This window comes from Hylaeus volcanicus, chromosome 4 (assembly GCF_026283585.1).
Source record: "Hylaeus volcanicus isolate JK05 chromosome 4, UHH_iyHylVolc1.0_haploid, whole genome shotgun sequence".
NCBI lineage: Eukaryota > Metazoa > Arthropoda > Insecta > Hymenoptera > Colletidae > Hylaeus > Hylaeus volcanicus.
The window spans coordinates 14,311,972-14,327,779 of record NC_071979.1 but is presented as its reverse complement, the minus strand read 5'-3'; positions in this window follow the sequence as shown (position 1 = coordinate 14,327,779).

Here is a 15,808-nt window from a genome sequence, read left to right as displayed (position 1 = left end):
ATATGTTATAACACTTGCAGAGTAAAATAAGTTCCTGTTTGGGTTCAATTTTTGTAGATACATTTTGTATGTACCAAGATTTCATTTTACATAAAGATCCGCAGCCTAATAATAATATCGATATAGTATAGATTGACGGTGAAAGTGGCAAATATTTCGTGAGCAACAATCGACAAACCGAATGAACAACATCTGCGCCAAGGGTCCAAAAATGAACAGGTGCCCTCGAGAACTTTTAACGCGTTCCACCTCGTGTTACGACTCTGTAGGGCTTCGTTTGCTCCTATATTTCCACGTTGCACGAGCCCAAGACCTTTTTTTCCTACGAAAAAAAGTTTCCAATATTGGGCAAATTAGTAACATGGGTCTGGCCACGAGATACATTATCTAGTACGGCAACGCGATAGTTTGATTGCCGTCTGTATCGGCTACGTCGATTTACAATTCTCTCTTTTTTAGGAATTCTTGCGACGTGCAACGATACGTATTTTCATAAAATCGGTCTTGAAATGGTAGCTTTCAAAACTAGATGTTATCTCTCTTGTTTGTTCACGCGCGTATTAGGTGTAGAAATTAATTCTGTGTCTTTAGATTTAGACGTTTATAGCTATAGTTTAAGTATAAATATTTATTCGATATTTTGTTACTACGTATGTTGTATCTACGTATACGAAGTAATCCACAAATTTTGCTTATTGTTATTCTTCTAACAGTTTACAATCCTATTTGACATTTATGACATGTAGAAACTATTTTTCTATTACAGTAGAATCTCGATTCCGAACCTCCGTTACTCAAATTTTCTATTATCTAAAACCTCTATTATTAGGACACTCTTTCATTCGAACACCTTTCTAACTAAAGCTTTTTCTCTAAGCACTTTAATCTTAGGCGGTCTATACATGATAAGGATTTCGCATTAAACGTTAAGGGCTTAGAAACAAAGCTGAATGGTGCGAGGCACGACAAGAATGTAGCTTCGAAAAATTCTGTTAAAAAAATTGTGTGACATCGAGTTAATCATAACATTGAATACAATTTTAAGTGACATATGTCACATTCAAAATAAACGCCTCATATATGAAAATCATCACGAAGAAAATACAAAAAAACATTCTAGCATCTAAAAATTCCCTCATCCCACCCATCCACCCAAGTCCTCCGATTAATTCGGATGATCGAGCTTCTACTTTATTTCCTTTTTTTACTCATAACTCTGACTTAAACAGAAACATTTACCCGCCATTTTGTTACATTAATTCACATCTATTATTCGAATAAAATTTTACCTATCCCAACTCGAAACCCAACAACAAAACAACGCGTTTCATTCGACGCGATTACAGTCTATTCTCGTTTCCGAATTATTCTGCGGCATACCAGAATGTTTTTACAGCTTGTACGTTCTCATCGTCGGTGCAGTTATAACCATTTCGAGGGTCATATTGTAAAGTCATGCCACTCTTGTGCGGCCACGTGCGCATCGAGCCATCAAGACAGATATATTGAGGAAGAGGCGGTACGCTTATTACAGACGAACGACTCTTTCTCGGTCACAAATCAAATAACATTTTACTTCGGCCCAATGCTGGGCACGCGTTAGTAAAACGCACAGTGTTCTTAACGATATTAAAGTTGGACACCAGATTCGTATGTCAAAAAAAAAGAAAATATATACATGTCGAATTGAGTAACCTCCTCCTTTTCGAAACCGGTTAAAAAATCGTTTTACAGATAAATAGCGCTTCAGTTTGTGCATATTCGATTAAGGAGGTATTTTAATCTAGAATTTAATCTGCATTTTCTCAAAGTATAGACCAGAGGTTGCCAAACTTTTTAGACCCGCGGCTCCCTTAGTATCTGTATAGATTATTTTTGGCGGGTCTTTTAATTCCAATCGATATGAGACTAATTTGAAAAATATGTTAGACAGACTACATTTTGTAGCACAAACTAACTAAATATAAGTGTTACTATTTTATAAGACTTAATTTCTTTATTATTAAACTTTACCAATATTTATTTTTCTTTCTCTTACATTTTTACATATTACATTTACATTTTATATATTTATGATACATCGCGGCTCCCCTGTGAAGACGCGGCGACTCACAGTATGGGACTCACTGGTATAGACCTTTAAAAATGTATCTGCCACAGGGTTTTATTGAATTTGGAAAATGAACAAAGTTAGGGACGTTTAAATAGAACGGTGTCGGCAACGACGTTATCATTTTCAGTTCACTTGGATACTGCATTTTAAATGTTTATTGCAGTTTTTACTACAATTTCTTCGTTGGTAATGCGTAAAAGGTGCAAAGGTTAAATCCATTTTCAACAAGCAAGTTGGGTTTTTGGTATGAAAAACTTTAAACGCGATTTCCTCGCAACCATATTTTTTGAAATGGTTTCCATGATATCTCGAGTCCTAGTTGACCGAATTTTGGAGCGAATCTTCAGCACATGTGCCTTTATTGCCTGAACCACGGTTTTCGAAATCTGATTATTCTAAATACTTTTATATATATAATATACTAAGGAAAAAAGAAATACTAAAAGTCGATATTCAAACTTTCTAGTGCTGCCATTTTTTGAATGTTTAATATTTCATGATTATTGTGCTTCGAGCGATAGCGGCGGTAATATTAATGAAGATGTTTCTTGATTTTTGCGTTTCAGATAACATACTTTTCACAACATACACACAAACATACTTTTTTCAAAAGGGACTGTTCATACCAGATCTCTTGTACTTCGTTTAATTTTGATTATTTCTACTTGCAAAAAATGGTGTATATTTTTAGAATGTGAATAAATATATGTGCAAAACCATTTATAAAAATTCTTTCTGGATTAAAAAGAATACTAAAAATTTACGCTCTAGACTAGAATACCCCTAAAATTCGGTCCTCAAAAGGTTAACCTTTTGTACTCGAGAGGTGACTCTCAGTCACCATTAGGTTTCACGCAGCAAATCTACGATACCTAATGTTTCTTTAGGTTTAATTTCTTTGGATCTCCAAGTGTCGATAAAATGATTGTCGGCGAGGTAAAGGAGACTTTATTCTCAAATCCAGATAGCTTAGAATTCATGGCAATAGAACGCTAAGAAAATTAGATACCAGAAGTAAAGATAACCAGAAAAAAGGGCCTCGAGTGTGCAAAGGGTTAATATCTGCTTAACGAAGCCTCGGACAACATTTTCGCTAAAGAAGGAGTTGTTTCAAATCACCTCCCGAACCACTCCTTTCAAGGAGTTACAACATTCTTGGGACACCCTGTATAAGTAGATAATTACTGGTGACTAAAGTAATTCAAAGATCAAGGTAATACAAAACTAAATTTGTACAAAATCATTTTCTTTCGAAAGAAAATACTAACTTGAAGTATAAAGCAAGCCGCAAAATTAGATACTAGAAGTAAAGATACCAGAAAATAAGGCCTCGAGCGCAAAAGGTTAAACAATGGACAGTCGAACCAAAGTTAATAAACCGAACGAACTTTTTGGCTAACCTAATATCACGGTTTATCGCTATGAGGAACTGACCGAAAGTACAAAATGGAGCTAAAATTCCGTTAGGGCGGGAATCGGACTACCTACCTGCTTTTATATGACGTATGTGGCCGGGTATAACGAATGATATGGACGCTGAAGGAGGGATAAGCCAGAAGAGAAAATTATCCCGTCAGAGTAGAAGGTGAAACGCGTCTCGCACTTACGTCCGCCCACGCTTGCAACTCGTTATGACTTTAAAGAAGTTCACAATACGCGTTTCGTGACCCTGTCAGCGTTTTACCACCTTTAGCATCTTTACATTGTAATCTGATAATAGCGGACCGGGCCCGTAACGTTAACTGGATTGGATTCTAACAAGACAAGGTTCCTTGTCATCGTGAACACAAATTGTAAAATGAGAACAAAACGAGACGGGGGTTTTCTTTTTTACCCGCAATAATAAATACCGCAGCCTCCCGCGGTTTACCTGTCAGTTAACGCGGTCGCATAATAAGCATGCGATTATCATCATAATTTATACGGGGGAGCGTTAAAGGGCGAAACCACATTAGGAGGCCAAATATTATGTGTTCCTCGTAATTTTTTTTTTACACGGAAAAATTTTGTTAATTTTTTTCAACTTTGAGAATATTTTAGGGATGTTTTAAAGTGTACCTCGTAATTTTTTCAATTTATTTCAAACAGAAATCTTTGAGATATCAGCTGATTCTTATATCAAGTTTTATGTTCTATATTTTATATTAAGTGCTCTTCGTAATTTTTGTTTACAGGAAAATATTTTGTTCATTTTTGGATCTTTGAGAATATTTTAGGTATGTTTTAAAGTATACCTAGTAATTTTTTCAATTTATTTCAAACAGAAATGTTTGAGATATTAGCTGTTCAAAATCTTGAAAATTAAAACAACCGCACGACTTTGTATTACACGCGATCAAGTAAATTAAAAGAAAAAGAGGATAAAACAATAACATCAAGTAAGTTAAATGTAAAGGTTAACTGAATGATAACGACATTTAAAATTGAATATAGAGTTTAACAAAACAGCAATGTAGTATAAAATTAATGAAACATTATAAACTTAACATATTTATACTTTTGTTAAATTATTAGAAACATTTTCAATGTTGTGTAAATATGTAAACATTTGTATACAAATTCATATATATATAACCATTGTGGAAACACCCCTTGGAAATAATTCTGATTATTTATATTAATATTAATATCTTATTTGTAACAAAAGGTGCTCCTATACATTATTATGTATTTATATATTTAAAAAAAATATATATTTTATATATATATACTAATCCTTGTCCTATTTATTATTAATTTCAAACCTCATACATATAGTCTTATTAATATAGTGACATTAACAATAAATAGGAAATGCAACAACAGTAGAAGGAGCAAAAAAAATAAATCACTTTCCTATCAGCAAATGTATTATTATTAATTGTATTTCAAATGGATGATAAATCTACAAGAATCATTGTAAATTAGCGTGAACTGCTGCTTTATTTAACGCGATCGATCGATTGAAAAGCAAAGGAAGCAAACTATTACAGGAAACTCATACTTCCAATCCCGCGCCATCGATCGCTTAATCTAATAAAGCAATTAATAGCTAATAATAACTTAATACTGTTCATCTCGAGAGAAGCCCGTAATTATATACTCTTTAATTACGTGTATCCTGTGCTCGATCGAGACGGCGTTATTTGATTATCGTCTGGAGAACATACGCCAATTAACGAGGAGGTGAAACTGTTTGTTTTTGGGACACTGATGAACCTCGGAGGAACGAAATTTATAACTCCGAATCTTGATCAACGTCTGATCTATATACCTGTGTATACCTTGGTGCATGCCAAAAACGAACAAAGGCTCGACGATATCGGAGTGGCCGGAAGCTGGTAAATATGTAGAGTGATCTCTCAAAGAGAAACTGTCATTTTTATTGTTGGGAAGAAATGATTAAAATATTTCAATTGGTTTACTCTACTGCAATAATTATACCTTTCTTTTTATTTCATTTATGAGTGTACGTAGTCTAATGTATTATACACATATATGTAGATCATTGCACCTACTGGTTCAGACTATTGCAATAATTCTTCTGATTCGATAAGAATTTATTGCACCCTGTTATTTAACAACATTGATTATTTATTTTATTATTACAAGATGATCACGTGTTTCATTATTATATAAGTTGCTTCGTACTTATTTCGAATTTTCCAATACCCTGAAGAGGATCCACAAGAGGACCTAAAGAAGAACAGAAGACAAAGTAAAGGCCAAAATTATTTCTAATCGAAATGAATTAAGTAAACGTTTCCTACATAAATAGGAGAAAAATACAAAAACAGAGTAAAATTGGAATTCTTGTACCTTAACTCAATTGTTCCTAACTCCGGTATTTATCCATAGATTTTATTCAACAATAGCTTGTTTTCTTCGTAAAAGTGCGATCTATATGCGAACAATAAGAAACTGGATATAATTTGACAGTTTCTATTTTTGCATGGCGATGGAAGAAATTTTTGTGTTCTATTTTAGCCGAAAAAATCGAAGTTTCTCATATATGTTGGCCCGTAACATTTAAATTATTGGAGCGATTGGAAAACAAGGTTAAAAGCAATTGTTGGTAATTCGATTACCTTTAATATGGCATCCTGCACGACCCAATCGAATGTTTCTAACTCGAGATATGGCCTAAAATGTGAAAATATCTCAGAAAGAAATCGAAAAAGAATTCAAAAATTTATATAAAAGAAACCTATGCATAGAAAAATTTTTCATTGCGATTTTCGAGTTTAGCATGTCCAAAATACATAAGAAAAAAATTGTGGCACCGAATGTACATTTTGGCTGTAAACTAGCGTAATTATACGTACGTCGATCATTCCCTCGGATCTTGCAAGAGAAAAAGAAGAAGATACTATCATTTCTCATCGAGAATAAACGATTTACGAATTCTTTATCGATCAGCTCCTCCACTTGCCTCTCGTGGCAAGAGGGATAAAAAAAAAAAGAAAGAAATCCCACAATCAGAATGTGATCCAACGGATCGTGCCCCGAGCTCATCCCGCAGCACTATGCCGCGGATCGTCACGGTGAAAGAAGGTTCTGTATAAAAATCTTCCTCTGGACCGTGAACGTGCCGATTCAACGTGACTCGAAGCACAACACTCGAATGCCCAGGACAAGTTCGATCGATTCTCCTTCGGATTTCTAGCCGTACCCTATATATTTAGCATATCCCCCATAACTGACAGCATGTTATTTCACCAACAAATAATACGCAAAGAACCATTGTGTATCCGGCGAAGAGCACTTGAGATTGGAGGGCACCCTTAAACACTTTTAAATACACGCGCAACGGGCGGAAAGGGTGTTGGAGGGCGGCCAAAGAGTGAGCCAGAGGACAGAGGGTGAGCACGACTACGTGGAAACGTGTCGGTCTTGCTACCTGCTAAATTACTACGAACAACTACAGCCAGCCGTGTAGAGAGAGAATGAGAGAGACAGAGAGAAAGATGGAACACTTTTCTCTTGGGGCCCCAATTATCGCGCATCGAAGGGCCCCTGCCGATGACGGGAATACGCCGGACTTGAACGCGTGCAGGGTCCCTCTCCTTCTCCTGAAACTGTGACCTCTTTTAGCAACAACGCCTGGAACGGAGTAAATATGATAGGAATTTTAAATACAAAATTTGCACGTTTGGTGAAACATACAGTGGGTGTAGAAAGTATTCGTACAACGTTCCAAAAAAACTGTATGAAATTGTAACTTATTAACTTATTTTTTATAAACAATGACATTCTACATATTCTTTGAAATCTCTAAAATAGATAGATTACAAAAAAAATAGCTATTTATGTAAGTTGCGAAATTAACAAGAAAAAAACAATTAATCGATAGAAATGTTGAAGCAATAAGTATTCGCACAACTGTTTAAAAGTACCTTACTGGAAATTTGATGTTTTCTAATTCGTACGGAGCAATAAACTAATGTGTTTACGTTACAAACTCTACTGTAAATGGTTCGTCATAAGAATCGTATAAATACTTATTGCTTCTATAGTTTTACCTACTTTTCGCATTTTTTTTTGTTAATTTCACAAATTATATTAACTAGTAAATGTTGTTTGGACTATATCTATCTTAGAGACTTCCGAGAATATGTAAAATATCATTGATTATAAAAAAAGAAGTTAAGAAACTACAATTTCACACAAAAGCTTTTTGGAAAATTGATCGGTGTACGAATACATTCTACACCCACTGTATGGTTGGAAGTGTGACGTGTAAGCTGAATCGAGAAACAAGAGAAGTTCGGCAACTGTCGCAAAAATTTGTTAATTTTTTGAACTTTGAGAATATTTTAGGTATGTTTTAAAGTATACCTAGTAATTTTTTCAATTTATTTCAGACAGAAATCTTTGAGATATTAACTGTTCCCTATAGCAAGTTTTCGTCCAAGTCTAATACGAGTTGGAATTCTGGAGGTCATAATTGTTGTCCGAAATGAATGAAATTGTTTTTGTCTTGATTATTAACATATTTTCTAAGAATATGAACTGAACTGCGACGAGAAAAACTACTTTAAAGGAAGCGTGGAGCACAAAAGGAAACTTAAACAAAATAATCCAGCTACTTAAAGATGCACATATATGGATCAACATCTAACATTGGAGATAACCTCATAAGAAACTGTCGCTAATAACCAAAGGTTGATGCGACGTTAAATATGTAGTAAAAATAAAAGTTTAATGTTGAATTTTTTTTGGAATATATCTATATTCTGCTGAAAAATTTGAATTTTTGCAGAAATAAAGTTCTCAGGGACTTAACCCTTTGCACTCGAGGCCTTTTTTTCTGGTGTCTACCAGCAACTCGAGATGCTTTCTTAGCATTCTATTGCCACGAATGCTATAATTATATTGACTTCGAAAACGAGATCTCTAATTTGAGATTTGAGAAGAAGGTCACCTTTGCCTCAACGACAATCATTTTATTGGCACTTTGAGTTCCAAATAAATTAAACCTAAAGAAAACCTAGTGGTGACTGAGAGTCACCTATCGAGTGCAAAGGATTAATCGCTGTGCTCTTCTTCATTTTGGCAAAAAAATGGTGGAAACACCCCTTGGAAATAATTCTGATTATGTATTTATATATTAAAAATATATATTTAAAAATATATTAGGTAGACTGGAAAATAATGTCGTTTCTTTTACATTAAATTCAAACAAATGTTTTTGATAAATTTCTATTTTTAAGCAATTATGTAATCATCCTCGTTATCAACAGCCACCTAGTGTGCAAATTTTCAATGATCGATTAAAATCAACGAGCTGTTGAGTGATAAACACTGATTTAAAATTGCAAAAACGACATTACTTTCCAGTCTACCTAATATTTGTGTCCACGAAATGTTCACAAATTTGCAAACACAATTATTATGCAGCGGATAGTGGAAAGATTTATGATGGGAGAAATATTGTTAAAAATAAATTTTTCTTAAATTTCATATAGAATGTTAAAAACTATTAGATTTTGCATTTAAAATTTGTTCAATATCTCTTACGGTTTCAGAGATAATAGCAGAAATATGAATAATCTGAATTATTTATAGTGTTTCCACTCTTAAAACCGTTTTTGGGACAAAAAGGTCCCGGTGAACTTTATTTCTGCAAAGTTCAAATTATTCGGCGTGTGACAATTGACAAACTTCCCTTGTAAGTCTCAGGTACATCTGAAACAGATATATACAGTACTGTGGAAAAGTCTTGAGCCAACATGTGAAGTATGCGTTACACCTAAATGTGCGTTACACGTCTGTGTTAATGAAATAAACATGATGTATATTTGTTATTGTATTTTGTCATATTTAATTTTTATGTTTCGTTTAAATGGGAATAGTTAACAAAAGTTATTTGGTTCATAGGGACAAATTATATGGAGTAAATAGTAAGCGGTGAGGGAGATTTAACATTTTTTTGATAACATCATCCCCTCGTGATATATTTAACAGTTCTCATTTAAACGAAACACCATGTATATACTAGAGTAATATACTATATACAAATATAATAGAATTGTAAAAAATTATTTAAAAGATTTAAGGTAGAATGAAACATTAAAAATGACGACTTGGTTACTTGAAAGTCCCGATTTAAATATTATTGAACATGTCTGGGATTATTTGGACAGAATGTTCAAATGTCCAGTTTTGTTATTAAAAACGAGATCCTAAAGTCCCTTTCGGAATACCATCTGCTTAAAAATCTATCAAAATCTTTATCTGTTTAATTTTGAAATATGAAAGCATTCCTTTTCAGAAAAACAGAAAATCAACAGAAACGAACTTGCAAAATTCCTCCCCTGTAACAATCCTCTTACTGAAACAATGTTACGAACACCGACAGCAACTCTGAAAATAAACGACAAAACATTTTGTTAATTGACTTTAACATGGATATTCAATGTGGATATATTGGATATATGGATATATACATGAATACGAAGGATAGCTATGAATATCATAAACGCATTCGTGTTTCCGAGGACAAACGCATTGCCTACCAGGTTTCTGCTACTCGCGTCAAACCAGGACCAAAGATCTCATCCCATCGTTCAAACTTTGCTCACCTTTGGCTCCTTTCTCTTCTTTTCTTTTCTCTCCTCTTCTGCGCCTTCCACCGGGATTCTTCGTTTCTTTCTCAACCTCCCTACGACCGTTCTCGTATTCTACCACGACGGTTCCCACGACTTTCAGCTTGAACGAAACTACCAGGCGCTTCTCCTTTTTTCCTTCCCTGTTATAATCGTAATTATAGAAGATACAAACTAAAAAAATTCACGTATCACCTTACGAGCTCCCCTGCCGATGTTACGGGTACTGGACACTCGTTACAGTTTGAAAGTGACCGATTGTCTTTGTTTTAACGTAAACAGTACGCGAAGAAAAAAACTGTGAAGGTGTTACAGAAGTAAATAATTAAAATTGTAGGAGAGGTAGCAAGATGAGAAATGAGTTGGCGATTTAAGAAAGTATTTTGCAATTTCCAATGAAAATTTATGTGTTTAAGTAATTCATTAATTTTGCGGCTTGCTTTATACTTCAAGTTAGTATTTTCTTTCGAAAGAAAATGATTTTGTACAAATTTAGTTTTGTATTACATTGATCTTTGGATTATTTTAGTCACCAGTAACTATCTACTTATACAGGGTGTCCCAAAAATGTTGTAACTCCTTGAAAGGGGTGGTTCGGGAGGTGATTTGAAACCACTTCTTTCTTAACAAAAATGTTCTCCAAGGAAAAACCAGAAAAGAAGGCCTCGAGTGCAAAGGGTTAATATCTGCTTAACGAAACCTCGGACAACATTTTCGCTAAGGAAAAAGTTGTTTCAAATCACCTCCCGTACCACCCCTTTCAAGGATCTCCAACATTTTTGGGACACTCTGTATATTACTTAGCTAACAAATGGAGATGGCCAATCAGAATCGGACGACTTTATTTCTTGACTCTAATTAAAGGGTGACTCCCTAACTTATAATATGGATCACCCCTTTCAAGGAGTTGTAACATTCTTGGAACACCCTGTATATCACTTCCTCTTTATCGCGTTTTTATTATTAAATACTTGTTTTATTGTTATACATTGAAATGAATCTACTTGTTCATCCAGATTGCAATGACTATTACCAATGAATTTATTGACATAGTTATTATTCCCCATATTTGTTCCACTATCTTTCATTGTAAATGAAAATTAGAAATCTTAATTATGTCATCTGTTTTCAAACGTGTAACACTGAACCGAACGCAGTTACGATAGCACAGTATGTGGTGAAGCAACCGTTTCGTTTAGTCATCATTGACGAAAACAATGGCAAGAGCCCCTAATTAATAATAGTGAATGGGTCAAGGCACTTTTTCAGAACTTGACGTCCTGCAGCGGTGAATAAGAACCGACTGAAACAAGGTACTTTAGTAGATTGCCAAAAAGAAGACAAGAAAACGTAAAGAAAAATATGAATTATATTTTAGAAACGATACAAAATCTACTTCTTGAATCGTCTTGTCTAAAAACTACATGGTTACACGATTCATTTAAAATATAATAGTCTAAAGAAATTGGAATAAATGAAATAATTCAAAATAAGGTCCCACTATTTTCAACAGCCTTAAAATATAATAGTATTGTTATATTAAAAAAGAGTAAAACGCAATATTTCAAGCTAAACACCTTTAAAACAAAGACTATTTTAAAAAGCTACTTAAACGACTCAACAAATTGGAATAAATGAAGCATTTCGAAATAAAGCCTTACTACTGTTAAATACTACTGTTAAATTAAAAAAGAGACAGGTAAAAGAAATCATAATTGGATAGTGTTAATATATTACAATAATATGCCAACTGGTCTCAAAATGTTGCAAACAAAAAACTACGAAGAAAAAATAATGATATAAGTAAGGAATTGAAGTATTGCACCTTACGTGTGATACTTCAATTTTTTTCATGGAGATGCAACTGCAATATTGAAATGATCGGTATCAAATAGACTTAATTTTTGGTTACTATCAGTTTTTAGTTTGTATCAGATAACATACAGAGGCATATACATCTCTTCGGAGTACTTATTGTATCTGTCACTGTTTGTGCAACATGGTTAAATAAATAAAATAAATATAAGTAAATAATGTTTTACATTATTACATACTGTAAAATACAATATTTTGTTCATAATGTTTAATAACACCGAGAGGCGAATACGTTCATTGTTCGTTACACTAATTCCTGAGGATATCATCATGCCCGCAACCTTCCAGTCTCATTTCTCATTTCGCCTAATACGACAGACGAAAAAATCGAACAAATGAAAATCCGTAAGAATCGAAGTTGCCCGTGAATAGTTTTTTGTGCTAGGGGAATAACGATGACATAATGCGACGGAAGTTTCGCGGATGTCCTCGCAATTTCTAGCTCGGTCTTTCATTCGATTCGATCAGAGGAGCGTAATCGGCTTATGCGCGGTTTGGTTGGACTGTCCATGCTGTCGACTCCTCCGTTTCACCTCTTTTTCTCGTTTTTTGGACAAACTAACGCATAATCGTTGCGACGGTGTTAAAAAGCGCACAAAACGTGGCCAGTTAGGAGAACTTTTCGACGACGCCCTAATCTCATAAAATATACGCGCGAATAACGAGCCGAGACGACGGAAACGATGTGTTGAATTAAAACATATTCTTGTCCTCCCACCGACCTAATACCTAGCAAACGACGCTAATACTAATCCTATTCGTCGCGATTTGATACCTCTGTAGGGCACCCCAGCGCGTTTAGGTTCTAATTTGACGTCATAAGATATTCTTCTGCAGGGAGTAATTACGATTCAAAAGATGGGCTACTTGTGAAGTAGCGTTATAAAACAGTATTTAACTGTATTTTATTTGAACGTCGTTGAAATTAGTGGAGCTTTATTTTCAAACTTTATTCCAACCTGTTGTGTCGTTAAAGTAAGTTTTTAAAATAGTATTTCAAAATAGTAATTTACTTTAAGGGTACTGAAAATAGTGGAACTTTATTTTGAAATATTTCATTTATTCCAATTTGTTGAGTAGATAGAAATAGATTTTTAAAATAATTTTTAAAAGTAGTATTATATTTATAGGACACCGAAAATGACTTTATTTCGAAATATTTCATTTATTCCAATTTGTTGAATGAATGAGTGAGTTTTATTTATATGATTGCCAAGTCACTCGATTTGCATTTGTTCATTCTTTGCATTCATTTAAATCTTGCTTTACATTACTTTGCATTTGCATTTGGTTAGATAATAAATGAATCATGATAATTCTCCTATTAGTGATGCCAGTAGTCTGTTGTGGACCACAGGCCCCCTTATAACTCTGGTACCTTACAGTTGATAAACAATCAAACATAGCTACAGCCTCTGAGGATTCCAATTTGTTGAGTCGTTCAAGTAGGTTTTTAAAATAATATTTAAGAATAGTAATAGTTATTCAAAGGATGCTGAAAATGCTGGATTTTTATTTTGAAATATTCCATTTATTCCAATTTGTTAAGTAGAAAGATATAGATTTTTAAAATAATTTTTAAAAGTAGTTGTTCTTATTTAAAGAACACTGAAAATGGCTTTATTTTGAACTATTTCATTTATTCCAATTTTTTAAATTGCTAGATAATTTTTAAATAATAGTTAAAAATAATATGTCATTTGAACTATGCAGCATCTATTACTTAAAACAGTATCCAGAATATTTTTCTCTAAATTGTACTCACCACTGCAAATTTAATCATGAAAACATTTTCTCGTCAATCGTACATTAACATTTATAAGAAAGTTGAATTGTATTTTTCTAGAGAAATTAGTGTTTAGAATAAGAGAATAAATTGAAAGGTTCACATTTATTCGAGTTTTTTATTTGATAAATAAATGTTGGCGATGGAGCGAAAGGAAGCAGGAAGAAGGAAAGACTGATTAACTTTTCCAAAGAGTGAAACTACTGTGCACTGCCAGACCTACCTCGAAGTTGTGGAAATTCCCGTTAATTGACGCCACAGGGAAAAAATTGATTTCCAGAAGACTCGAACTACCCACAGTAAAAATAGCCTTGAAATCATGGTGGTCTGGACCTCTCCAGACGATTTGTACTATGGCTCAAGAGGACAATTTACACCCGCAGCGCTCAAAAATCTGTTGCAACGAAACAAAAGTTAAAGAGCAACTCTTCATTTATTTCATCCAGATGAAGAAGAGAATTTATGAATTAAAAATGTTAAGTAATAATCCGATTGCTCATAGAAAAATTTATGCACGCATGACCATTTTTGTGTCTCGACAGAGGATAAATATTATTTCTACTTCTTTATGAAAGTATTATATTTCAAATATGTTTTTTTTCAATTAAATCTCTATAAACCAATTTACGTATCACATAATTCATATCTCAATTATATTTATTGTAAATATGCAACATTGTTTTCTTCTCGAGTTGCCCGCGAATATATCATAATCAAAACGTCATTCCTTTTTTATAAGAATCTTTACTAAATATCATTCAGTAGTTAATCGAATTCCGTATTTCATACAATTACCCCTTTGTTATCTTTTGCAAGTAATTTAAAATATAAAACAATTTACTATAAAATTAATATATAGCAAGGTTAAATAATTTACTAATTACTGAAGCAACACCATAAATCCATAATCAGTATATACCTACATGCTCTATTTAATTTTAGACAACTTAAACAAAATTCCATTTGAGGTTCAAAATCATTTTGGCAAAATGGTCACCTATGAATAAATCTTCTCCAAATAACTTCCTTGAATGAAGTCGAACGAGACCGGAAACGATAATTGAAAGATTTCCAAGGACTCTCTTTCGAGCCTACAAACCTACTTCTTTTTCGAAAATTGATAGTAGATGGCGGAACATCGGTAGCTTAGTAATTAGGACTGGCGAAGCATCCTTTGAAACGAGGAGGTGGTGCCGCGGATGCAGGACTCGAACGGAGATTTCAGTCAAAATTGAGACAGGTAAGAATCCTTGCGTTAAGTTAAAGGAGTCAGCAAATTTTACACGTCCGATGAAAGTTGTTGGAATAATCTCAGGACCTCCTCTTGCCCTTAGTTTACGGAGTGGATTACTTTTATCGTCTAAAAATAATAAATCACAGATCTGTTAGGTAGGAGAAAGGGACCCAGACCTTCGGAAGAAGTGAAGCTACGTATCCTTAGAAATTTAAAGCGACATCTTTTCTCACATGCTTTCATATGCTGTTTACAAAAAGGAAGGGAAAAGAAAAAGGGAAATGTAAGATTAACTTAAAACATTCATACGTAGATCATACGTAAATGTGACTCCATGTAATTAGTAATTTATTAACTAATTATTTACATACGGAGACCACATTTTTATTTAATAAAATTTTTACGTATAAAGCAAAAGATACTGTCAGTTGAAAGTGAAACGAGGAAGATCTGTGGCTTTTATTTTGATCATTATACGTATTTGTAATTGTATCGATACACGAATGACATGGAAAAAAAGGCAATATTTTGGAACTGTACTTCTGTAATGAAAAGATTAACGCCTACTCCATTTTGTTACTTTTTACATAAATCAAAATTAAAAGTAGATCTTTCTGTTCAATTCCTGCCTTCCGCTGAGGATATTAAAAAATATTAGTTACAGTAGAATCGACTCTCGACCGTCGGCAAATTAAAAGACATCGGATAGAATA